We start from the raw sequence: 27,641 nt of genomic DNA, 5'->3' as shown, positions 1-27,641 counted from the left end.
AGCACAAACGCCACTGCCCAGCACAGAGAAAATTCTTTGAATGCTTCTCGTTACAATAGTGGCCACCACAGAAGAGTAATCTTCAGTTTATGAAGATTGTTTTCGGAGTTCAAGAGTGTGGCGATCTGTGAGGTTTTCATCCTGACTTTGTCTTTCCACCCTTTGCATATCATCCTGGGATGGTAGGGGCATGTACTTCTGTTGTTTCCCAATCTCACCACCAAGGGGCGCTCGAGATGAAACAGTTCTAATATATACTGCTGAGGCGTAGCGGTAGGACCACCCACTCTGGAAGGTACCATTGGGAGAGTGCGTGTGAGAACAAAGAGGGTGCCCTGACGCCGCGTCGGACATCGACCACAGTTCCCAGCGGAGGCACTCATGGCGCCACTGGGTCCAACCGCATTCGATCCACTCCGTCTTCCCGCCGCATTTGAATTCGAGTGGAGACCGATATTAAGCTGCAAACTTCTTTGTCTCTTTTCCAACTCCACCCCTTCGTTTATACATGGTCTCAACCAACTTGGGGATGGCTATAGAGCGAGAGATTGGCTGCCACTTTGAGGATACGCGACCGGGAGATTGCTGGAATTAGCTCTTCCAGGGTGCGAGTACAGGGGGAAGTCCGGCTACTCCCGCCCTCCTTCGTCTCCTGTTCAGTTCCCATTGGCTGCCTGTCTTAGACAGGCACTGAGGTCGCGGAGCTAGAACTCTGGGCGAGGCGTGTGTATACCAGTGCGCCTGCTTTCGCTTTCGCGGCTTTTCAGAGAGTGCAATTTTCTCCGAGTTTTACCGCTTTTCCCGAAGGGGTTGATTAGCTTCCTTGGTTAGTAGCGAGGTTTGGCACACTCAGTGGCTGTGCAGGGTGACGCTGTTTCAGTCTTACTTAGCTCTCACTCAATCTGGATCATATGGCAACGGGCAGTAAGTCACACAGATGCATGCAATTCATGACCAGGGAGAGGTCTCTGGGCTTGTTTCATGCCTCTCGCTGGAGAGTACCTGTGTCAGGGAGCTTGGGGTTGTTATGGCTACATATGACATCACAGATGCTGTTTTTGGTTCATTTGATCTCTGAGTCATTGGCTAGGATCGTGGGTGATGGGATATTTGATCTGAATGGATTTTTCGAGTAGTCCAAAGCCTCTAGGATGTGTGTGCCTGTATGCCGGGATGTGCATATTTGGAGCTTTCGCGCATTTGAGGCCCTGGGTGTGAGATCTCTGTGTTAGATGTCCGTGCCCCAGAATGTGAGATCTCTGAGCTTTTGATTCTGGGTCCCAAGTTGTGACGTCTCTGAGCTGCTTTCAGTAGGGGTTTGTCTTAAGGTATAAACTATCAGCTGCTTGGGGTCTGTGTACAGGGTGCAGGTTTTCCATTTGTCTGGGAACTTTATCTTCAGGTTGTATGATGTTCTTGAGTTACTCAAAGTTCTGTCTTTCTGTTTAGGGGTTTCTGTATTAGGTTAGTAAGTGTCCGGAGTGGTTCAGAAGTCAGTCTCCATGATGTGAAGTATCTGTGCAATTCTCATTTGTTTCTGTCTTGAAGACCTTGGTCTGTTTGGAGGCTCTCAGTGGGTTTGGTCTCCGTCGTTTTTGAGGGTCCGAGACTCAAGATGTGAGCTCTCTGTGCAGATACTCAGTGACCTGTTTTTGGTGTCTCTGGGTATCTACCTGAGCTGTTTGGAGTCATTGTGTTAGAAGTAAAGCCTCTTGCGTTCTTGGCTGTGAGGCTCTGTCCAGGAACTGAGGATTTGGAAGCTGGCAGATATGATTCCGAAGCCTGGAGCCTGACATGCCAATGTGTGTTGTTGAGCGTGTCACTCGTCCCCTGGAATCTCATTATGTATGATAATCAATACAGTGGGGCCAGTGTCCATCTTAGAGGGTACCTGTGCATGTTAGCACTGTGTGTAAAGGGCCTGGTTCCCGACTGTCCTTCAGCAAATGTTTTCTTAGCACCTGCCATATACCAGAGCCCTAATTCAAGGAGTTTGTGACAGGACAAAGTGGACCAAGTCTCTCATTTCATAGACCTCATTGTCAGTAAGTAAATCAAGTGTGGCAGGCACTATGAAGAACAGTAATGCTAGATCAAGGTAAAGGATGTGTGAAGGTATGATGTTATTATTTTATTCAAGATAATGAGGGAAAGTCTCCCTGAAAGATGGCAATTAAGCAGAGATCTGGAGGAAGTGAGGGAGCAGGCTGTGGGCTTACCTAAGGAAAGAGGATTCCAGGCAGAAGGAACAATAAATGCAACAGTCCTGGCAGGGAAATCTACTTGACATGCTTCTGAATGTCAAGGAGTCCTGTGATGCTCTGGGTTTGGCATGTTTTGTTTGGTTTAGCACTCATTGAAAGGGTCTTGTGCTGCTATCTCTGTTTATCCCACAATTTGTGGTCATCTGCATTTCACAGATGAAGGACTCAAGGCTCCAATATGTGCCCTGCACCTTCTTTCCTAGCTATAGCTGAAATTGGGAGTGAAACCTTCTGGTCCATGATGAGAGACAGAGAGCTTGAGTATACCAGCTGTTGGCATCCATGCTGAATGTCAGTAACCAGCAGATATCAGTTATAATGTGGGAATCATGCCTCATAATATTGCTACTCTTGGTGGAGGGCAGGAGTTAAGAAGGAGAAAGCAACTGGGGCAAAGGAGGGAGGCAGGAAGGGGAAGCTGGAGGACAATGAGAAAATAAAAACCAATGGCTTCATCACATTGCTTGGATTTGCCCCATTTTACCTTTAGTAACTGACTGTGTTAGAATATAGTCACATTTTTTCTTTCCCTACCCATTTTTTCCCTCCCTTTCTCTTTTGTTCCAGGGATACCAACTGGGCCTGGATATTTCTGTAAATTTTTCAACTACAAGCTTGGTTTTTCAATAGATTATCTGTTTCTTTTTGGCTGAACTTAGTTCCTTTTGCCAAAATTGCCAGATGTCGTTATGTAGAATTATTCACAGAATCCTTTTAATTTCTGTGGGGTCTGAAATCTACTTTACTCCTGATATTGGTAAGTGTTGTCTTTAGTTATCTTGCTTTCTTTGTTGTAGAAGAAGTTTAAGTAGAAGTTTATGAATTTGTATTGAGCTTTTGTAAGAGCCAGCTTTGAGTTTTGTTGATCATCTCTATTTTTTTTTTTTTTCTCATATCTGTTCTGATGGCTATTTCCCTTACTTTGCTGGCAGTCTTACTACTAAAGGGGTTTAATCAAGTCCCTGAGAGTTTCCTAAGCATAATGAAAAGTGACAGATTCTAGGGCACTATTGTAGCTGCACTGAGATTCACGGAGAGCAAATCATGAAATCTGCATTTTTTTTTTTTTTTAGAATTCCTCAGTTATGATTGACATGGACAACTTGTCTAGGCACTACCAGAGCAGAGGAATGGTCTTATTTTGCCTCCTCCCAGGCTCTGTCTCCACTGGGAGCTGTGTAGGTGACAGGGGTTTGCTGCCTTCTCTGATGCACAAACCCACGACCTCCAGTCTAGGAGACTCACTGACATGCTGTCTGCTGTTCTGAGGAGGCTTTGAGAGCATGGATTCTACAAAACATCTGGATTCCAGTCTTGCCAAGCCTCTACCTGAAAGATTTCCGAAGAAATCAGATTTCTATTTACTGTGCATTTCCATGATGCAAGATCAATTTTTGTTATGTGGTAGCTCTTATTCGACATATTTTGCCATAGCCATTGGATCTTACCCTTGACTGTAAATGCAGAACACACTGAGTTTTCCACAATGCCTCCAGACCGGTGGCTCCCTTACTGCTGGGTGACACTGAGCAAGTTACGTAGTGTCTCTGTGCCTCAGTTCCTCCATTAGCCACATAGAAGCTCTAGCTTGGAGTAAATTTAACTACTTCATGGGGCACTGTAGAACACTGACCATGTTAAGACATGGGAAATTGTCAGAACAGTATGTGCCATATGGTGCATTCCCTGTCCATTCTAGCTGTTGTCATTACTGTAGTTAATATTATTGCTGTTCCACATTTCCCTGGATAGTGTTCCAGGGACACAGTGTCAATACCACCTTTGACTCACTGCATGGACCTTGCAGTATCACTTCAGCCCTTCAGGGCCTCAAGAACGGAGTGTATGAGGCATGGGGGAAGGATTTTTTTTTTTTTAGCATAATGAGTAGTCGCCTCTTCTTATGGGGATATTGTGAAGCCTAAATGCAACACTGAGGTTTCATCATGTGCTCGTATGGAGAAGTTTAGTGCATATTTTCTATGAAAGTACAAGTCCAATAACCCCTTCATATGATCTGTATAATAACAGGAAATAAGTAGTCACTGGACCGTTATAGAACATGAATATATAGTTTTATAAAGCTTATAGAGGGAAATTTAAAGGCTGAGATCCCTCATCACATAGTTTTTTGTTTTTTGTGTGGTTTTTTTTTTTTTTTTTGGCATTCTTTTTATCAAGTCTATTTCTCCTGTATCAAATTCTGAAAATCTGAATCTATTGAAGATAAGAAAATGTTAATAGTCAGACTTTCATAGTAATGTTTTATTTCTTGTCAAGTTTTCACATTGCCCGTTTTAGTGTGTTTTTTTATTTCTTCTGCTAATATTCATGATTTTTAATCCAAGGGTGATGGTATGGATATTTTCTGAAGTAAATCATGAGGAGATTGTTATCCATGTTTTTGGATGGAGAATCTGAGGATGGGGCACAGGTGAGAGACACCAGAGTTAGGGTGGGAGGGGAAAAGTGTGGGGGCAGGAACAGGGGGGTGTGAGTACAAGCAGAACGGAAGTGAAGAGAGGCAAGAAGATAAGCTCACCCTTCTGATCTGTGGTTAGCTCTCCATATGTATACGTACAATAAAGTCTTTGAGTACTCATCACAACACTATGAATTAAGCATTTTTGATGCTATCATCCATTTTGGTAGCTGAGGATGCAGAAACACGTAGCAGTTAACAGGTGAATGAATTTGCTCAAAGTCACCTCCCTGGCAAGAGCTGAGTCAGATTGGTGCCCAGGCCAGAGAGGAACAGAGATGTGTTGTATCTGACCCCCAGTCTGGAATACATTGCAGTGTCTAGTATACTCTGGATCAAAAGGCAAATCAACATGTCTCTCTGCAGGAAACTTTACTGAGTATGGATCTGTGTATTGTTTGAACACAGTGTCTCCTAAGTGCATGAAAGACCATGGGGTGTCATGTCAACATGCACACATCACAGAGAACAGTTCCTGCTCCAAATAACAGATACAGTATCATGAAGACATTAACTCCCCTATCTCATACTTTTTAAAAATGAAGAGAACAGAACCTGGAAGGCAACAGACCACATATTAAGTTTTCTTTTTTTTAATTTTTTCTCTCAAGTGTGACATTCTAGATAATTTCCAAATCACCATTTTTTAGCTTTTGAAAAAATATTTTTCATTGATTGATTATTTACAGTATTGGTTTGATTTCTGTCACACATCAACCTGAATTAACCATAGTTGTAGATGTACATATGCCCCCTCCCTCTTGAATCCCTCCCACTTCCCGCTCATTCCCACCCCTCTAGGTTATTTCATAGCCCAAATTTGAGTTCCCTGAATCATACAAAAAATTCCAGTTGGTTATCTATTTACATACGTTGATGGATATGCATCCATGCTGCTCTCTCCGTTTCCTCACCCACTCCCTCTTCTCCCCTACCCTTGGGCATAAGTCTGTTCTCTATGTCTGCGTCTCTGTTGCTGCTCTGTGAACAGGTTTATCAGTCCCATCCTTCTAGATTCCATATATGTGCATTAATACATGGGATTTGTTTTTCTTGTTCTAACTTACTTCACTCTATATAATAGGCTCTGGGTTCATCCACCTCCTTAGAACTGACTCAGATACATTCCTTTTTCTCAATGGCTGAGTGGCAGTCCACTGTATATACGCACCACAGCTTATTTATCCATTCCTCTGTCAATGGACATCTAGCTTGCTTCCGTGTCTTGGCTACTGTAAATAGTGCTGCATTGAACACTGGGGTACATGCGTCTTTTCAGCTTTGGTTTTTGAAGGGTATATGCCTAATAGTGGGATTGCTAGGTCATATAATGGTTTTTAGGACTATGGAATGAGGTTCATGACATTGTCCAGGAGACAGGGATCAAGACCATACCCATGGAAAAGAAATGCAAAAAAGCAAAATGGCTGTCTGGGGAGGCCTTACATATAGCTGTGAAAAGAAGAGAAGTGAAAAGCAAAGGAAAAAAGGAAAGATATAAGCATCTGAATGCAGAGTTCCAAAGAATAGCAAGAAGAGATAAGAAAGCCTTCCTCATCGATCAATGCAAAGAAATAGAGGAAAACAACAGAATAGGAAAGACTAGAGATTACTTCAAGAAAATTAGAGATACCAAGGGAACATTTCATACAAAGATGGGCTCGATAAAGGACAGAAATGGTATGGACCTAACAGAAGCTGAAGATATTAAGAAGAGGTGGCTAGAATACACAGAACTGTACAAAAAAGATCTTCACCACCCAGATAATCACGATGGTGTGATCACTCATCTAGAGCCAGACATTCTGGAATGTGAAGTCAAGTGGGCCTTAGAAAGCAACACTACAAACAAAGCTAGTGGAGGTGATGGAATTCCAGTTGAGCTATTTCAAATCCTGAAAGATGATGCTGTGAAAGTGCTGCACTCAATATGCCAGCAAATTTGGAAAACTCAATAGTGGCCACAGGACTGGAAAAGTCAGTTTTCATTCCAATCCCAAAGAAAGGCGATGCCAAAGAATGCTCAAACTACCGCACTATTGCACTCATCTCACATGCTAGTAAAGTAATGCTCAAAATCCTCCAAGCCAGGCTTCAGCAATACGTGAACCATGAACTTCCTGATGTTCAAGCTGGTTTTAGAAAAGGCAGAGGAACCAGAGATCAAATTATCAACATCTGCTGGATCATGGAAAAAGCAAGAGAGTTCCAGAAAAATATCTATTTCTCCTTTATTGACTATGCCAAAGCCTTTGACTGTGTGGATCATAATAAACTGTGGAAAATTCTGAAAGAGATGGGAATACCAGACCACCTGATCTGCCTTTTGAGAAATCTGTATGCAGGTCAGGAAACAACAGTTAGAACTGGACATAGAACAACAGACTGGTTCCAAATAGGAAAAGAAGTATGTCAAGGCTGTATATTGTCACCCTGCTTATTTAACTTATACGCAGAATACATCATGAGAAACTCTGGGCTGGAAGAAGCACAAGCTGGAATCAAGACTGCCGGGAGAAATATCAATAACCTCAGATATGCAAATGACACTACCCGTATGGCAGAAAGTGAAGAGGAACTCAAAAGCCTCTTGATGAAAGTGAAAGTGGAGAGAGAAAAGTTGGCTTAAAGGTCAATATTCAGAAAACGAAGATCATGGCATCTGATCCCAACACTTCATGGGAAATAGATGGGGAAACAGTGGAAACAGTGTCAGACTTTATTTTTTGGGGCTCCAAAATCACTGCAGATGGTGATTTCAGCCATGAAATTAAAAGACGCTTACTCCTTGGAAGGAAAGTTATGACCAACCTGGATAGCATATTGAAAAGCAGAGACATTACTTTGCCAACAAAGGTCCATCTAGTCAAGGCTATGGTTTTCCTGTGGTCATGTATGGATGTGAGAGTTGGACTGTGAAGAAGGCTGAGCGCCGAAGAATTGTTGCTTTTGAACTGTGGTGTTGGAGAAGACTCTTGAGAGTCCCTTGGCCTGCAAGGAGATCCAACCAGTCCATTCTGAAGGAGATCAGCCCTGGGATTTCTTTGGAGGGAATGATGCTGAAGCTGAAACTCCAGTACTTTGACCACCTCATGCGAAGAGCTGACTCATTGGAAAAGACTCTGATGCTGGGAGGGATTGGGGGCAGGAGCAGAAGGGGACGACAGGATGAGATGGCTGGATGGCATCACTGGCTCAATGGACGTGAGTCTGAGTGAACTCCGGGAATTGGTGATAGACAGGGAGGCCTGGCGTGCTGCGATTCATAGGGTCGCGACTGAACTGAACTGAACTGATGACGGTTTTATTCCTAGTTTTTTTTTATTTTTTTAAGGAATTACCATACTGTCTTCCATAGTGGCTATATCAATTTACATTCCAGCAGCGTAGGAGGGTTCCCTTTTACCCACTCCCTCTCCAGCACTTGTTTCTTGTGTATTGTTTGATGATGACCATTCTGTCTGGTGTGAGGTGATATCACATTTTAATTTTGATTTGCATTTTTGTAATAATGAGCTTCCCTGCTGCCTCAGACTGTATAAAGTCTTCCTACAGTGCAGGAGACCCAGGTTCAATCCCTGGGTCAGGAAGATCCCCTGGAGAAGGAAATGGCAACCCACTCCAGTATGCTTGCTGGAAAATTCCATGGACAGAGGAACCTGACAGGCTACCGTCCATGGGTTTGCAAAAAGTTGGACACGACTGACCAACTAACACTCTAAATAATGAGTGATCGCAAACATCTCTTCATGTGTTTATTAGCCATCTCTATGTCTTCTTTGGAGAAATATCTGTTTAGAACTTTTGCCCACTTTTGGACTGGGTTGTTTGTTTCTCTGGTATTGACTTATATGAGCTGTTTGTATGTTTTGGAAATTAATACTTTGTCAGTTGTTTTATTTGCTATTATTTCCTCCCATTCTGAGGGTGGTCTTTTCACCTTGTTTTTAGTTTCCTTTGCTATGCAAAAACTTTTAAATTTAAATAGCACCCACTTATTTAGTTTTGTTTTTATTTCCTTTATTCTAGGAGGTTTGTCATAAAGGATCTTGCTATGATTTATGTCATACAGTGTTCTGCCTGTGTTTTCTTCCAAGAGTTTTATAGTTTCTGGTCTTACATTTAGGTCTTTAGTCCGTTTTGAATTTATCTTTGTGTATGGTGTTAGGAAGTGTTCTAATTTCATTCTTTTGCACTTAGTTGTCCAGTTCTTCCAGCACCACTTATTGAAAGTGCTGTCTTGTTCCCATTGTATATTCTTGCCTCCTTAGTCAAAGTTAAGGTGCCCATATGTGTGTGGGTTTTTATCTGGGCTTTCTATATTGTACCATTGGCCTATACTTCTGTTTTTGTGCCTGTAACATACTATCTTAATAACTGTATCTTTGTAGTATAATCTGAAATCAGGTAAGTTTATTCCTCCAGCTCCATTCTTCTTTCCCAAGATTACTTTGTTTATTCAGTGTCTTTTGTGTTTCCATATGAACTGTGGTATTTTTTGTTCTAGTTCTGTGGAAAATGCCATTAGTAATTTGATAGGGATCACATTGAATTTGTAGATTGCGTTTGGTAGTATAGTCATTTTCACAATATTGATTCTTTCTACCCAGGAACCTGGAATATCTCTCTGTTTATGTCATCTTTGATTTTTTTAATCAAATTATAATTTTCTGTGTACAGTTCTTTTGTCTCCCTAGGTAAGTTTATTCCTAGATGTTTTATTCTTTTTGTTACAGTGGTCAATGGAATTGATTCCTTAATTTCTCTTTCTGATTTTTCATTGTTAGTATATAGGAATGCAAATGATTTCTGTGTATTGATTTTTTTATCCTGCAACTTTGCTAAATTCACTGATTAACTCTAGTAATTTTCTGATAGCATCCTGGTTTTCTATGTACAACATCACATCATCTGCAAACAGTGAGTGCTATACTACTTCTCTTCTGATCTGGATTCCTTTTATTTCTTTTTCTTCTATGAGTGTTGTAGCTAGGACTTCCAAAACTAGACTGAATAACAGTAGTGAAGGTGGACACCCTTGTCTTGTTCCTGATCTTAGGGGGCATGCTTTCAGTTTTTCACCATTGAAAATAATATTTGTTGTGGGCTTAATATATGTGGCCTTTACTATGTTGAGGTAGGTTCCTTCTATGCCCATTCTTGAAGAGTTTTAATCAGTGCCAATGGCCCCTCAGACTGAGGGGTCCACAGGTAATGATTTTAGAGCCCCACACCACTTGATGTACGCTGGGTGACTCTGCAAACCCTCCAAACCCTCTTATGGATAAAAACACATACAAGAGCACAGCAGAAATTGTGAGCTTGTCTTTGTCTCCTGAGGTAATTGCAGATCTGTGGACTCACTACCCAGAGTTGTCACTGGCCATCCTTTGCTCATTCTTGTCCTGGACAGGGGCTCGCAGAGATGCGTGGACCAGTCTCCCCTAGTCTGTGGACGTTTCCTGCCTCCTCTACTTGTTTTTAGACATCTCATCTTCTTTCACCTTCATCTCCGTGTCAGCAGGGGCCTGGGCCCATGCACATGCACGCAAACATAGGTGACACAAGTAACAACTGTACACATGCATGTGCAAGACACAGGGACACAAACAGGGAAGAAGTGTGTCAGTACCCAAAGAACCAGTAGTTCGTATGAAATACAGTGCTTTCATATTTCTTATAGGAAAATCTCCATTCTGATCTTCATATGTGAAATATACAGAATTCCAACTTCCATGAAAGAGTGTTCAAGCCTAGATTTTGATATAAGAAATACAAAGAATTCCATGTTTCATGAAAAAACAGTGGTGCACATATTTTCATTTGTAAAATAAAGATAACTCCAATACCATATTGGTTCTCCATATCTGAAGAAAACTAAAGCCATGATTTTCATCTATGAAATATAGAGATTTCCATATTTAATGTAAGGAAGTCACCACCCAGATTTTCATATATGAAGTTTAGAAATACCATATTTCATGTAGGAAACTCAACATACAGATTTTCATAAAGTGAAATACAAAAAGTTCAATATTTCATGATATAAATTCAGCAGTGACATTTTCATATGCAAAATATAGAGAATTCCATTTTTAACTGAGTCAAATTTCACCCTGATTTTCACATGTTAAATATAGAGAATTCTATATTTTAGGTAGTAATATTGGTGCACAGATTTTTATATTGAAAATATACACAATTCCAGATTGCACGTGGGTAAATTAGCACCCAGTTTTTCATGTGTGACATACATCATGTTCAGTACTTCCTACAGAAAACTTTGAGCAAAGATTTTCATATATGATATACAGAATATTTCATATTTTATGGTAAATGGGTGGCCAGGTTTCAAATGTGATATATAGAGAATTCCACATTTCATGTTGGAAAATTGGCAGCCATATTTTCATATATGAAATATAAAGCTCAGTGTTTTATTGTATGAATATCTGGGATGAGATTTCCTTATATGAAACATGAAAAATTTCTTATGTATGAAAATCTATTCACTGATTAATATATGTGAAAAGTAGAGATGTCATATTTCATGTAGGTCAAGTTTTCCCCAGTGTTATATAATATGAAATATAGACAGTTACATATTTATGTAATGAAATATTAATTGAGATTTTCACATATAAAAATACAGTATCCCATGTATCAGTATAGTAGAAAAACCTTTCCTCCAATTATCATCTGTAAAATATACAGAAGTGCATATTTCATTTAGGAAAACTAATGTGATGTCCACATGCAAAACACAAAATTCCCCATTTACATTTGAAAATCTATGTCTATAAAACCCATGCTAATATTTTAATATGTGAAGTTTAAGGCATTTATTATTTAGTGTAGGAAAATGAATGTCTATATTTTCAAATGCTAAACAGAGAATTCCATATACCATGTAGGAAAATGTGCAACCAATATTTATAAATGCAATAGGAAAAATTCAACATGTTATTTGTGAAATATAGAGAAATACATATATTGTAGAACACACAGTACCCATATTTTCATATCTGAAATATAAATTTGTCTATATTTAAATCAAGGAAATCTGTGCTCAGATCTCTTATATGAAATGTTAAGACATCATGTAAGACAACCTCTATCTAGATTTTCATTTGTGAAATGTACACATTTTGTATTTGTGGAATGCATATTTGCTTCTGGAATGTCATATTTGAACTTTAGAGAATTGCATATCTCTTGTCAGAAAATTTAATTGAGAAATTCATTTATGAAAGTAGAGTTCCATAATTCAGCAGGAAAATGTATGCTCAAATTTTCCTATGTGAATAATTCAGGATTCTCTATTCATGCAGGAAAATATGTGCACATATATCCATATGTGAAACATGCAATATTCCATATATCATGACCAAACATATACAGCTAAATTTTCAAACATGAAACACGGATTTCATACTTCATGTAGAAAAATCTGCACCCATATTTTCATGTGTGAAATATAGACAATTACATAGTTCCTGTAGGAAAGTCATCATTCATGCTTTCCTATATGAAATATAGAGAATTCCATATTTTAAGCTGGAAAATCTGCACTAATACTTTAATACAAGAAATGTACAGAATTTCATATTTCATGTAGAAAATCTAGACCTAGATTTTCAAATGTGAAATATAAAGAATGCCATCTTTCATAAAGTTAACCTGTCCTCATATTTTGATAAGGGAAATACAGAGAATTCCATATTTCATGTGGGAAAGTCTAGACCAAGATATTCCTATGTGACATGTAGCAAATTGCACATATTATGGAGCAAAATCAGGGTTCACATGCATATAGGAAATAGAAGGATTATGTATTTCATAGAAGCATATCTAAGGTAAGATTTCCATATTTGAAACATAGAAAATTCCATCAGATCAGATCAGATCAGTCTCTCAGTCATGTCCGACTCTTTGCGACCCCATGAATCACAGCACGCCAGGCCTCCCTGTCCATCACCAACTCCCAGAGTTCACCCAGACTCACGTCCATCGAGTCAGTGATGCCATCCAGCCATCTCATCCTCTATCATCCCCTTCTCCTCTTGCCCCCAATCCCTCCCAGCATCAGAGTCTTTTCCAATGAGTCAAGTCTTCGCATGAGGTGGCCAAAGTATTGGAGTTTCAGCTTTATCATCATTTCTTCCAAAGAAATCCCAGGGCTGATCTCCTTCAGAATGGACTGGTTGGATCTCCTTGCAGTCCAAGGGACTCTTAAGAGTCATATTTCATATAAAAAAATCTGAACTCAAATTTTCGTACCTAAGATATACACTGTTCATATGTCATGTAAGAAAACCTGTACCCTGGTTTTCATATGAGAAATGAGCAAAAATCCATATTTCATCTCAAAAATTCCTCATCTTGTTTTTACTTGGGAAATATAGAGAGTTCCATATATTTTCTAAAATATCTGGATTTAGATTTCCACATAGGAAACATGAAAAATTTCATATGCAATGCCTGAATATCTGTACACTGATTTCTATATGTGAAATATAGAGATTTCATAGTTCATGTAGTAAAATCTGTTCCCAGATATCTATATGTGAAATTAGAATTACATATTCTATGTCAAAAAATCATAATTAAGGTTTTCTTATATGAAATATGCAGAATCCCATATAGCAATATAGCAGAAAATCTACACTTATCATCTGTAAGATATATATGATTTCATACTTCATTTAGGATAAACTGCACTCAGATTTCCACATGTGAATTGTACAGAATTACATATTTTCACAGTTGAAAATCTAGGCCCACAAAACTCATGCTAATATTTTAATATGAGTTCTATAGAGAATTTAACATTTAATGTAGATTAATGAATGTCTATATTTTCGAAAGTTAAACACAGAGAATTCCATATATCATGTGCAGAGTTGTAATTACATTGATTGTAATAAGTGTAAAATAAAACATTCAATATTTAAGCAGGAAAACCTTTTTCCAGATTTTCATATAGCATATTGCATGTTTCATGTAGGAAAACCTGTGTCTAGATTTTCAAATGGGAAATATAAAGAGTTACATATTTAATTTAGAAACATCAGCACCCATATTTTAATATGTGAAATATAGAGTATCCCAAAACAAGGAAATCTGTGTCCATATTTCTTTATGTGAAATATAAAAGATGCCAACTTTCATGTAGGAAAATCTGTACCTAGATGATCATTTATGAAATATACAAATTTTCTACTTCAGTAATGAAAATTTGCCTTAGTGTTTCATATTTGACTTATGGAGAATTATATACTTTATGTCCAAAAATCTTAACTGAGATTTTCATTTAAAAAATGCATAATACTCATACTTTATTCAGGAAAATATATGCTCAAATTTTCCTATATGAAATATACAGCATTCCATATTTATGTAGGAAAAAGAGTACAGAGATATCCAGATGTGAAACATACAATAGTCCATCTATCATGACCAAAAATATACAGCTAGATTTCCAAACATAAATACAGATTTCAAATTTAATGTAGAAAAATATACACCCATAACTCATATGTGAGAGAGAAAATTGCACATTTCATGCAGGAAAATCATCATTCAGGTTTATATATGCAAAAGCAGGGCATTAAAAACCAGTGCTCTGGAACAACCCATAGGAATAGGGTGGGAAGGGAGGTGAGTGGGGCTTAAGGATGTGTGGGCACTCGTATACCTATGGCTCGTTAATGTTGATATATGGCAATAACCATCTCAATATTGTTCAGTAATTATCCTCCAGTTAAAACAAATAAATTACTTTGAATTAGAAAAAAGAAAAAAATAAATAAGTAGAAGGAACTCTACTCAGTGCTCTGTGGTGACCTAAATGGGAAGGCAATCCAAAAATGAAGGGATCTATGTATGCCTATAATAGAGTCACTTTGATGTACAACAGAAACTAATATAAGATGGTAAAGCAACTCTATTCCAATAAAAATTGTTTTTAAAATATTACAATTCAACTATACCTCCAGCAGTGAATGAATACACAGTTCCCCCATTTGCAATATATATGTCCTAGGGGACATTATGCTTTTTAAGTATAATATTTCAGTTAGAGGAAGATAAAAACTGTATCATCACATGATATTGTTAGTTAATTTACCTGAGTTATATAAACAAAGTAGAATGTGATTATCTGGGGCTAGTGGAAATAGACCATGATGGTCTAAGTTACCAACTTTCTGTCAAATGTTGAATAATCTCACCAAGGAAGATACCATAATAGGGGCAAGAGGGGCATGGAGCTGCCATCCTTAGCTAAAGATCATAGAGGTTAGAAGACCAAGTCCACCAATAGTCAGCCTCTCAGCAGTGTAGTAAAATACATATTTCAGCCTTCACCCAGGGCCCTCCAGGTGCTCTGGCCTTGGTCTTGGTAGCAAGGTATGGAGCCTGGGGACAGGCTAAAGGCCGAGTCTTGCAGAGGTCCAGAGACCTTTCTAAAGCCACTTACTGGCCTGGTCCAGGGTTCAGAGCAATAGGCAACCTACCTCTGCCATCCCCACCTACATGACCTAATGCTTGTGGCAATCTGATTGGGTCAGAGTCTACAGGACCCAGTTCCCGCCCTCCCCACCCCCCCAGTTAGGGTAGACTGAGAAGATTGAGGGCAGCTGTGGGGTCGGCACCTGGCTCCCTCATTTAAGGAGGCTGGGCAGGGTATGGGGACCTTGGTAAGAGGAGGGCCCAGAGACTGAGAGCTGCCTCTTCAGCTGTGACTGGCCACGGGTGGGAGGACCAAGGCAGGGTGCTGGATGAATGCTCTCAGGCAGGATAGTCAGATTGCCCAGGAACCCCCTCCTCCTAACCAGGACCTTGGAATGTGAAAGTCAAGCTTGGAATCTTACCTTTCAGCATACAGAATAATATTTGTATTGCTAGAGGTTTACAGGAACACAGTTATCTCACCATGACTTTTCTTCAAGAACAAAATATCTGACAGCAAGAAGATTGTCACAGATAATCACATCCCTCCAACAAGTTTTGTTTAAGTGGACATTCTTGAAAGCTTTTGGGAAGTTCAGGATTTTTTATTTTATTTTATTTTTAAACTTTACAATATTGTATTAGTTTTGCCAAATATCAAAATGAATCCGCCACAGGTATACCTGTGTTCCCCATCCTGAACCCTCCTCCCTCCTCCTTCCCCATACCCTCAGGCATAAGCCACACATCTACTTGCATGACCCTGCAGAAAATGCTCTCTTCTTTAAACTCCAATGTTCTGATATAACCCATGGGTACAACAGTTCAGTTCAGTTCAGTTTCTCAGTCATGTCTGACTCTCTGCGACCCCATGCACTGAAGCACCCCAGGCCTCCCTTTCCATCACCAGCTCCTGGAGTTTACCCAAATTCATGTCCTTTGAGTCAGTGATGCCATCCAACCATCTCATCTTCTGTCATCCCCTTCTCCTCCAGCTTTCAATCTTTCCCAGCGTCAGGGTCTTTTCCAATGAGCCAGCTCTTCTCATCAGGTGGCCAAAGTATTGGTGTTTCAGCTTCAACATCAGTCCTTCCAATGAACACTCAGGACTGATCTCCTTTAGGATGGACTGGTTGGATCTCCTTGCAGTCCAAGGGACCCTCAAGAGTCTCCTCCAACACCACAGTTCAAAAGTATCAATTCTTCAGTGCTCAGCTTTCTTTATAGTCAAACTCACATCCATACATGATTACTAGAAAAAACCATAGCCTTGACTAGACAGACCTTTTTTGGCAAAACAATGTCTCTGCTCTTTAATATGCTGTCTAGGTTGGTCATAGCTTTCCTTCCAAGGAGTAAGCGTCTTAATTTCCTGGCTGAAGTCACCATCTACAGTGATTTTGGAGCCCCCACCCCCACCCCCCCCAAAAAAAAAAAACTCTGCCACTGTTTCCACTGTTTCCCCATCTATTTGCCATGAAGTGAAGGGACCAGATGCCATGATCTTAGAATGTTGAGCATTAAGCCAACTTTTTCCTCTCCTCTTTCACTTTCATTAAGAGGCTCTTTAGTTCTTCTGCACATTCTGCCATACAGGTGGTGTCATCTGCATATCTGAGGTGATTGATATTTCTCCTGGCAATCTTGATTCCAGCTTGTGTTTCTTCCAGTCCAGCGTTTCTCATGATGTACTCTGCATATAAGTTAAATAGGCAGGGTGACAATATACAGCCTTGATGTACTCCTTTTCCTATTTGGAACCAGTCTGTTGTTCCACATCCAGTTCTAACTGTTGCTTCCTGACTTGCATACAGATTTGTCAGGAAGCAGGTCAAGTGGTCCGGGATTCCCATCTCTTTCAGAATTTGCCACAGTTTGTTGTGTTCCACAGGTCAAAGGCTTTGACATAGTCAATAAAGCAGAAATAGATGTTTTTCTGGGACCCTCTTGGTTTTTCGATGGTCCAGTGGATGTTGCCAATTTGTTATCTGTCTCCTCTGCCTTTTCTAAAACCAGCTTCAACATCTGGAATTTCACAGTTCACGGATTGTTGAAGTCTGACTTGGATATTTCTGAGCACTGCTTTACTAGTGTGTGAGTTGAGTGCAATTGTATGGTAGTTTGAGCATTCTTTGACATTGCCTTTCTTTGGGATTGGAAGGAAAACTGACCTTTTCCAGTCCTGTGGCCACTGCTGAGTTTTCCAAATTTGCTGGCATATTCAGTGAACTGCTTTCACAGCATCATCTTTTAGGATTTGAAATAACTCCACTGGAATTCCATCACCTCCACTAGCTTTATTCATGGTGATGCTTCCTAAGGCCCACTTGACTTCACATTCCAGGATGTTTGGCTCTAGGTAAGTGATCACACCATCGTGAAGATTTGGGTTGTGAAGATCGTTTTTGTACAGTTCTTCTGTGTATTCTTGCCACCTCTTCTTAATATCTTCTGCTTCTGTTAGGTCTATACCATTTCTTTCCTTTATTGAGCCCATCTTTGCATGAAATATTCCATTGGTATCTCTAATTTTCTTGAATAGATCTCTAGTCTTTCCCATTCTATTGTTTTCCTCTATTTCTTTGCACTGATCACTGAGGAAGGCTTTCTTATCTCTCCTTGATATTCTTTGGAAGTCTGCATTTAAATAGGTATATCTTTCCTTTTGTCCTTTGCTTTTTTCTTCTCTTCTTTTCATAGCTATTTATAAGCCCTCCTCAGACAGCCATTTTGATTTTTGCATTTAATTTTCTTGGGGATGATTTTGATCTGTCTCTCCTGGACAATGTCACGAACCCCCATCTATAGTTCTTCAGGCACTCTGTCTATCAGATGTAACCCCTTGAATCTGTTTGTCACTTTCACTGTTTAATCATAAGGGATTTTATTTAGGTCATTCCCATATAGTCTAGTGGTTTTCCCTACTTTCTTCAATTTAAGTCTCAATTTGGCAATAAGGAGTTCATGATCTGAGCCACAGTCAACTCCTGGTCTTGTTTTTACTGACTCTATAGCGCGTCTCCATCTTGGCTGCAAAGAACATAACCAATCTGATTTTGGTGTTGACAATCTGGTGATGTCCATGTGTAGAGTCTTCTCTTATGTTGTTGGAAGAGGGTGTTTGCTATGACCAGTGCATTCTCTTGCAAAAACTATATTAGCCTTTGCCCTGCTTCATTCTGTACTCCAAGGCCAAATTTGCCTGTTACTCCAGGTGTTTCTTGACTGTCTACTTTTGCATTCCAGGCCCCTATAATGAAAAGGGGAACTTTCTTGGGTGTTAGTTCTGAAAGGTCTTGTAGGTCTTCATAGAATCGTTCAATTTAAGCTTCTTCAGCATTACTGGTTGGGGCATAGACTTGAATTCCTGTGATATTGAATGGTTTGCCTTGAAAATGAACAGAGGTCCTTCTGACATTTTTGAGATTGCATCCAAGTTCTGTATTTTGGAATCTTTTCTTGACTATAATGGCTACTCCATTTCTTCTAAGGGATTCTTGCCCACAGTAGTAGATATCATGGTCATCTGAGTTAAATTCACCCATTCCAATCCATTTTAGTTCTCTGATTCCTAAAATATTGATGTTCACCTTGCCATCTCCTATTTGACCATTTCCAAATTTGCTTTGATTCATGGACCTAACATTCCAGGTTGCTAGGCAATATTGTTCTTTACAGCACTAGACCTTACTTCCCTCACCAGTCATATCCAAAACTGGGTATTGTTTTGCTTTGGCTTCGACTCTTCATTCTTTCTGGAGTTTTTTTCTCCACTGATATCTCCAGTAGTATTTTGGGCACTTATCAACCTGGGGAGTTCATCTTTCAGTGTCCTAGCTTTTTGCCTTTTCATACCGTTCATAGTGTTCTCAGGGAAGAATACTGAAGTGATTTGCCCATGGGTACATGGGTATTTGTTCATAGTAGCATCTTATCTCTCAACTGTTAATAGTAGCATCTTATCTCTCAATTCTGTGGAGGTTAACAGACCATCTGAGCATATTCCTCATCCACAGCCACATTCAGTCATAAAACTATGTGTTTATCCTTCTCTCTAGAAACAGATTATAAAACAGTGATGGTTACCCCAATTATTATGTAAATTTAGGACAAAATAACTCTGATGAATGTTTTAATCGGGTCTTTTTGAGGACTGCTTCTTATTTTGAAAATTTTGTAATAAACTGTGCTTGCTAGGATCATTTAAGTCTCCTCGTCATTTCCGAATCTTTGCAACCCCATGGGCTGCAGCATGCTAGGCTTCCCTGTAATTCTTCATCTCCTGGAGCTTGCTCAAATTCATGTCCACTGAGTCAGTGATGTCATTCAACCATCTCATCCTCTATCATCCCTTTCTTCTCCTGCCTTCCATCTTTCCCAGCATCAGTGTCATTTATAAGCAGTCGGTTCTTTGCATCAGTTGGCGAAAGTATTGGAACTTCAGCCTCAGCATCAGTCCTCCCAATGACTTTCAGAAATGATTTCCTTTAAAATGATTGGTTTTTATCACCTTTATGTTCAAGAGACTCTCAAAAGTCTTCTGCAACACCACAGTTCAACAGTATCAATTCTTTGGCACTCAGCATTCCTTATGGTCCAACTCTCACATCCATACATGACTGCTGCAAAAACCGTAGTTTTGACTGTACGGAAATGGGTCTGCTTTATAATATGCTGTTTAGGTGTGCCATAGGATTTCTTTGAAACAACAAAACTATTTTAATTTCATGGCTGCAGTCACCTTCTGCAGTGATTTTGGAGCACAAGAAAATAAAGTCTGTCACTGTTTCCTTTGCATCCACATCTATTGGCAGGAAGTGATGTGACCAAATGCTGTGATCTTAGTGTTTTTAATGTTAAGTTTTAAGTCAGCTTTTTTCAGTCTCCTTTTTCACTTTCAAACAGAGTTAATTACTCTTTGCTTTCTGCCATTAGATTGTTGTTATCTGCATATCTGAGGTTATTGGTATTTCTTCCTGCAGTCCTGATTCTAGCTTGTGTGTCATCCAGTCCTGCATTTCCCATGATGTAATCTGCATGTAAGTTAATTAAGCAAGGTGACAATATTCAGGCTTGACGTACTCCTTTCCCAATTTGAACCAGTGCGTTGTTCCATGGTTGGTTCTAACTGTTGCTTCTTAACCTGCATACAGATGTCTCAGGAGTCAGGTAATGTGGTCTGGTATTTCCATCTCTTTAAGAATTTGCCACTGTTTGTTGCGACCCACACAGTCAAAGGCTTTAGCGTAGTCAACACTTTGCTAGGAAACATATTTATAATATCTCTTTTCTCTTTGCAGTCTTTTAGTAGTGTGCTTATCATGTGCATCACATTATGGTTTAATACTTATTCAATAATACAAATGTTTCCCATCCATTCTGTCTTTGTGGAGAGGATTTCTGGATTGGTAAGAAATTTTGAATTTTGTTTTCATCTGTATTACTCTTAAAGAACCCATTTTTTCTTAAGCAGCTGCTTTTTGGGTTCAGGCAAGCTAGTTAGTGGGGTGAACTTTGGGATACAGGTGAATATTTAGCAGGACCAAGTTGAGAGAAGAAAATGAATGTTAAGATAAATTGCATCCTCTCAAAATTTGTATGCTGAAGACATAACTCTCTGTTCATTATATTTAGTCAAAATGTGAGTAGATTGTCTTTTCTTCTGACCCTATTTGGAAATAGGGCCTCTAAATAGGTAATTGGGTTAATACGACTGATTCTTTATAAGAAAAGGAGATCAGTCACAGAAAACACAGAGACATTACTGTGTGAAGACAAAGCCAGAAAATTCTGGACTGACACAGTCCAGAACAGAACAAATCTCCTGACCCTTTGATTATTGATTTGATCCCCAGAAGCTTGAAAAAACATTTTTAAAGTTATCTGGTATGTTTCTCATTGTTCTGGCAACCCTAGAAAACCAATACACCCACCTCCTCTTGAAAAGAGGCTTTCAGTTTCAAATGAGGCCTCCTTTTCTTACCTAGGTTCTCATGGAAAGGACACTGGTAAGGGAATGTCTAACACATAAACTGACGACCCTCACAGATACTTAACACTCCCTGAGAGTTTTCACAGTTTCTTTAGAGATTCAACTGGGCTAGAACTTGTTCCTGTTTCATGGGTAAAGTTGGCCTAGGAAGTACTAGAATGAGCATCATTTACAGTAAGTGGTAGGAGAAAATAAGTCTATCATGAAGGCAGCCCCACCTTGAAAAATAGATACAGTCCTCTCCTTTCATCTGTTAGAGGCAAAGGGAAGTGACCAAAGCAGTCTACCTATTGCTTTAGTAATGTCACGGAGTCGTGATGTCATGGCAACCATGCCTCCCTAAATCTCCCCTAACCAAGACACTAGGCTCTGGTAGCCATGGGGAAGCCTAGAGAATCACAAGCCCTCCCAAACCATTGAAACCATGTGGGCTTTTCCCCTAGAGTTTGCCAGGTGTGTTAGTGTTACCTTCTCCATGGCAGAATTTGTGGTCTATGTGCTCCACACTTATCAGCAGTCCTCCGGTTTCCTGAGAACCCCAAGAGACCACCATTCCTACTTGCAAAGTACATATCTTAAAAGAAAAAAAAAAGGAATGCAATCCAGTACAAATTGAAGGGCTCCAACCCATGGAGATATAGAGGCTTCTCAATCCCAACAAGGGCTGTATGAGCAGCAAAACAACAGTTCCAGGCAACCTCAGCATTAACACCTACAGCCATGCCAGAGCTATGTCACAAGTTCTGTACTTAAACACTGCAGACTTTATGTCCTCTACAGACTGGAGAAATTATGCCAACAAGATCTCTCCACTTCCATCTTAGCCAAGCCTAGAAGACAGAGTCTGTAGTGAAGCACATCAGGACAAATGCATGATCAACTGAGAATATTTGTATGTAAGAGTACCAGATACAGCGTATTGTAGAGAAGATGTGCACCAAGAGTGAAATCATGTAAAAGTCTTTTGTGCCACTTTCAGAGAGAAACTGTTCATCTTCCAGATGATGCAGTCGATAGGATTCAAATCACTATTAATATTCAAATCAGCCACAAGGCAATGCAAGGTCCCTCTATGGAACTTCATAAAGAACTTCCCATGCAAGCCTGTATGAAGCCTCTAATTTCCATTCCTCAAATGATTTCATTCAATCAGCAGACTGTTTGAAATATGGAGAATGGGCAGGCACTAGTGGAAGATGATGAAGACTGCAAGAACAGAGCATCTTTCCAGGGGAGTGAACACAGAATGCTACAGGTTGGTAATAAGATGAAGGAAAGATTGACTGGAGAATGAAGGGGAGATTTCAGAGCTAAGATCTGGCTTTTTGGGGTGGTGGGAGCTGCTCCAGACCTGCCTGCAAGCCTTGGGGACATATTTCAAAATGTAATAAACTATGTGGTCTCTGGCCTCAATGAGCTTTGACAATCTTAATGCCTCAGCATACTAGACTATACCAACTGCAGTGCAATGGCTTAGAAATTCAGGAGCTATTGTTTGGGGGAAGGGGAGCAGTGACTTAACAGAGACTTGCTCAGTCACACTTGTTCTAACAGTGTGAATAGTTAATAGAGCTGGGTTCGGGATTCACCTATATATAGACTGTTCTCTTAAGCATATTTCAATTTTGAGATCATAACGAGATAACCACGTATCTGGGATTTCATTTTCTTTCTCGTTGCCTACTTCTCTACTCATACTACCAGAAGATAGCACTAACTTGGAAGTTACATGTTTGTATTAGGACTTTCCTCTCACTTTTCCAACTGTACCAATTGTGCTAAATGACTTCCTACCACTAAAGATGGCCCAGTTTATCGTAATTCCTCCTGCCATACAAGAATCTCTCAAAAAAAGAAAAGGCAGATAGAATGCAAAAGCACAGACAAGCCAAGTTTCTGAGGACTGTTTGAATAAAGAAAGGCCATGGGAAAGCAGGCCATGAGTTGGCTGGCTGACATAGTAGTGTTGTTATAGAATCTGTGGCATCAGAGATAAGTGGCACTCAAAGATGCAGAACAGCCATGTTTATTCAGCACCAGTGTGGGCTCAGTGGAGTCCCTCCAAAAACTGAGTGTCCCGTCTTTGTTCTGGGTATCTTTTATACACCGTAAATTTCCCGCTCAAACAGCTCAGATCCCTCCCTTCTCCAGGTAGCCCTAGTTCCTGAGGAGAGGAGGTAACGAGCAAGCAAGAGATCAGATGCGGAAGTGGTGATTAATGTGCAGCAGCTGTTAACACAAGATAAAGGAAGGGAAAGCAAAAGGTTGTTACTTTAATCGGGGGCTTTGATCTGGCTTCTATCTCATTCCCCACTTTTGATGTTCAGGGGCATTTGTAGCTGTCAGAGAACATTATCATCCAGAACTGGCTGGTAGCCCTTTAAAAGAAACAGCTAGGTGGCTGTTCTCCATTCGACAACTGTTTCTACAAATGAACTCTGTTATGTTTTTGATTAGGACGGGTATGAAGCAAGGAATAAGCAGACATCAGTGAGTATGACTATGACAATCCCAATCATTGTCTTAACCAGAAACATTGTCTGAACCAGAACATGGGCAATCTTCCCGATATTTTTAGCTATGTCTGTCAGAACTTTTCCACTGTCATCTATTTGGATACAACAGTCACTTTGGTTGAATTTCCCACAAGCTCTTCCTTCCTCCACTGTTTGATATTGATAGATAACAGTGCTCATCTGGGATTGTTGCTGTGACAGTTCCAATGCAGTTGCAATTTCGTTAGTTATAATCTCAAATACCTCCTGCAGTCAGATTGTTTGGTTGAGCATGTAAATGGGGGTCCTGTACCACCAACTCCCATGTTTGCCCCAGTTTTGTTTTCCCCCTAGCTCAAGGAATCATTTTTCTCTGTGTCTCAGGTTGTCGTAAATTGGGAACACCAGCGTATCCCCTGATGTTGGGTAAGAGGAAGAAACCAGACTGAATTATTCTTATGGTGCAGGTTCCTCCACATCTGGATGGGAACGCTGAGTAAGCCCTTCTCCCACAATTCCAAAAAGTCCCCCTCAGGGCTACCATAAGTCTGGGTTTGTGGAGTACAGATGCTTCCAATATGGGCTAATGCCTGGGATTGCAAGAAAGGGATTTGTATCAGGTTGACTTCCTGTACAGTCTTGCTCTAGAATCCCAGAAGTGGAGTTGAAGGGAGTGCAAGTGTGATTTCCATTCCCTCCTTTTTGGAGAGCCCAATACTAGGTTGGGGCCCCTGGCCACAATGGAAGTTTCTTACAGGTATCATTATAGACCAGGGCTTTTCTGTATTTTGTTTCTCCGACCCAGGTATAATGTATCCCTTCTCGGCTTAGGCATTCTTTGACTACTGTTTTCCTGGACAGGGTCCAACTCTGAATAGGACCCCCTGCCCTCCTGCTAATTGTTCGACTCCATCAACAGCAGAAAGACATCTGATCCAATACACTTGCAGGGCCATGTTTTAAACATCAGAGAACCTCCACAAACCCAGCAGCTAGTGACATTTAATTCCAGGGCCAACTCCTTGGCTAGATGGATAAAGGGATTATTACTAATAGAGGGCATTTCTAACTTGTATTTGAGGGAGGCTCAAAGCTGGTTGTACAGTCCAGAGCACCCTGTCTTTGGATCTGATGCCAATGGGTCTGGCTTGGTTATTTGGGCCTTTAACCGTTTGACCACCTCTTGGGCTGGTTCTTTCCTAGCCTGGTCTTGCCCCCTCCTCCCCCAACATCTGACATCCCAGAATGAGTCTGTAGAGCCCAGCCAGCCATCTGTTTTGGGGTGCCATAGCACATTAGGCCATTCACTGTGTGGGCTCTAATTTCTCCCTCCCAGTAATTCTTCCCTTCCCTAGTGCATGGGAAAGCTGAACTATATCATGTGGATGGTTTGTATCTATAGTCAGTGAATCCTTGGACCCATTTACCCTCATGGTAGAAAGACACCATACATTCAGAACAATCTTCCTGGCTCTCAGATGAGGAGGGGATTTTACAACTTAACAGAACTGTAAGGCAAAAATATGCTGTTTTCATACTTAAGTTGCTCACACTAGGAGGATACTCAAAAAAAAAAAAAAAAAAAACAAGAACTATGAAGAAGTAGGCAAAGCAGAGAGAGAGTTTTTGGATTCAAGTCCACTCTTGGGGAGAGAGTAAAGCCCTATTCCAAATAAGATGAATAGGGGGAGTCCTAGACCAATTAATAACCAATACATCTGCTTTTTGTTGGTCCTATTGGTTCCTCAAGCTTCAGCCGTGCTTTTATTGACCAGCTTCCAGTGTGGTCAGGGTGGGGCTTTGGGGGTGGGTTTTTCCTTCTCCACAAGGTCAGGCACAGGGGTTCCTCCAGACTAAGGGTCATTTCCCACTTCTCTTGGCTATCAGCCAGACTTGCAGGTTTGACTCTGGAATAATGGATCCAAGCGTCTATTCCTGCCACCTTGAGATCAGTGGGGTAGTTAAGTTTAAAGAATAGGGCCCTTTCCACATGGGTTTAAAGGCTCTTTTTTGCAATCCTTTACCCATACTCGGTCCCCTCGTTGGTGAGGATGTACTGTTATGCCTAAGGAAATGGGTAGTCTATCAATTATCCATGTATGTATTCGAGAGATTGTGTGTCCTAACCCTTGTAGCTGCCTATATAAGTCCAAGTTCCCCAGTTCTCTGGTGTCTCCCCTTAAGTTGATTAGTGAGGGTGGTCGTCCATACAGGATTTCAAATGGCAAAAAAACCTATCCCTGCCCAGGGCAAACTCCTCACTTTTAAGAGGGCCACAGGCAACATGCCTACCAAAGATAAGCTGGTCTCCTGGCATAGTTTTGCTAGGGTTTGTTTGAGGGTTTGATTCACGCATTCCACTTTCCCTGAGCTCTTGGGATGGTAGGTAGTATGCAATTTCCACTGGATTTTCAAAGCCTTTGCCACCTGTTATTCTGTGTCAGCTACAAATGCCAGTCCATTGTCTGACCCTATGGTCAGAGGCATTCCATATCTAGGGACAACGTCTTTCAGGAGTGCCTTGGTTACTTGTCTTGCTTTTTCAGTTCCGGTAGGAAAGGCTTCCACCCAGCCTGAAAAGGTACAGATAAAAATTACAAGGTATCTAAATCCTTGATTTGGAGTGATTTCAGTGAAACCTGCTTCCATATCCTCAAAGGAGGATAGTCCACAATGTTTTGTCCCTGCCAACCTACTAGGCCCCTGGCGAGGATTATTTTGTAAACAGATTACACATCGCTGGGAGACAGAACAGAGTGCAGGGAGGTGAGCAACAAAATAGTATGGGCCTAGCAAAGTCTCTAAGGCAGTCCTGCCCATATGGGTCAGTTCATGTTTCTGGTGCAACAGCTTTAGGCAAGTTGTGCCAGAACATAGACTTGTGGTCTTGTGTGAGCCACCATCCCATCTTGGCCTTGGTTCCCCCTTCTGTTTCATCCATTTTTCCTCCTTGGGAGAGGACCTGGGGGCAGCTGGTATCTCCAGGGCTAGCAGGACTTTCGATTTGTCTGGAGGCTGTGTTCCCTTTGGCCACTGGGTCACCTCCCTTCTGGTGACATGTGCTGTGGACAACTGCCACTTCCTTTGGTTCCCATACTACTTCCAGAAGTTTCAGGATTTTGACTTGGGTTTTGAAGCCTTTCCCTCTTGCTGTAAGGAGTCCTCTTTCCTTGTATAAGGCTCGGCGGACATGTACAGTAGCAAAAGCATACCACAAGTCTGTATCGGTATTGACTCGCTGCTCTCAACTGAGTTCCAGGGCCCTGATTAATACCCATAACTCCACTCTCTGTGCTGACCATCCTTGAGGAAGCGCTTCTCCTTCCGCCCCTTCAGAGTCAGACACTACAGCATACCCAGCCATCTTCTTCCTGTTTCCATGTAGCTTCTACCATCACTATATAGGACCAGGTCTGGGTTGTGGATTGGCTTGTCAGTCAGGTCTGGTCTATTAGAAAATAGTTCATCTAGTAATTCCAAGCAATCATGTTCCAAGGGCACTACTTCTTTTGGTAGAAAGATACCTGGTTTTAGAGTTCATACAACTTGCAGTTTTACTGTGGATTTTCTCATAGTAACCCTTGATACTGAGTCATCCGTGCATGTGTGAGCCAGTGGTGGCCTCTGCTATCCATCAGGGTTACAACTGAGTGTATGGCCTTAACATTTAGATTTTGCCCCAACATTAATTTGTCAGCCTTGCTCAGTAGCAAGGTAGTGGCTGTTATTGCTCAGAGGTAAGGTGGCCATCTATTTGGACAAGTAGACCACTGGCCTTTGCCAAGGCCTGAATTTTTGGGTCAAGACTCCTAAGGCCACTTTGTACTTTTCATGACCACAGAGATTGAACACTCTGGTTATATTGGGGAGCTCTAGGGCGGAGGCATCAGAGACTTTGGCCTTAATTGTTTGAAACGCCACATCTTGGCTTCCATTCAAGGGGAGCTTTTTCTTCT

The 27,641-nt window shown here is 40.7% G+C and overlaps 1 long non-coding RNA gene across 1 annotated transcript; it reads left to right on the top strand.

Annotated features, from left to right (window-relative positions):
- The first annotated feature begins 210 nt into the window (after positions 1 to 210).
- LOC101907514 (uncharacterized) lies at positions 211 to 4,874 on the top strand. The gene is made up of 3 exons (XR_240722.5): positions 211 to 924; positions 2,832 to 3,021; positions 3,338 to 4,874. It is a non-coding gene; the product is annotated as an uncharacterized lncRNA (long non-coding RNA).
- Positions 4,875 to 27,641: the final 22,767 nt, after the last annotated feature.

The sequence above is a fragment of the Bos taurus genome, chromosome X (assembly GCF_002263795.3).
Source record: "Bos taurus isolate L1 Dominette 01449 registration number 42190680 breed Hereford chromosome X, ARS-UCD2.0, whole genome shotgun sequence".
Classification (NCBI taxonomy): domain Eukaryota; kingdom Metazoa; phylum Chordata; class Mammalia; order Artiodactyla; family Bovidae; genus Bos; species Bos taurus.
This window is presented reverse-complemented; position numbering and strand designations above follow the sequence as displayed.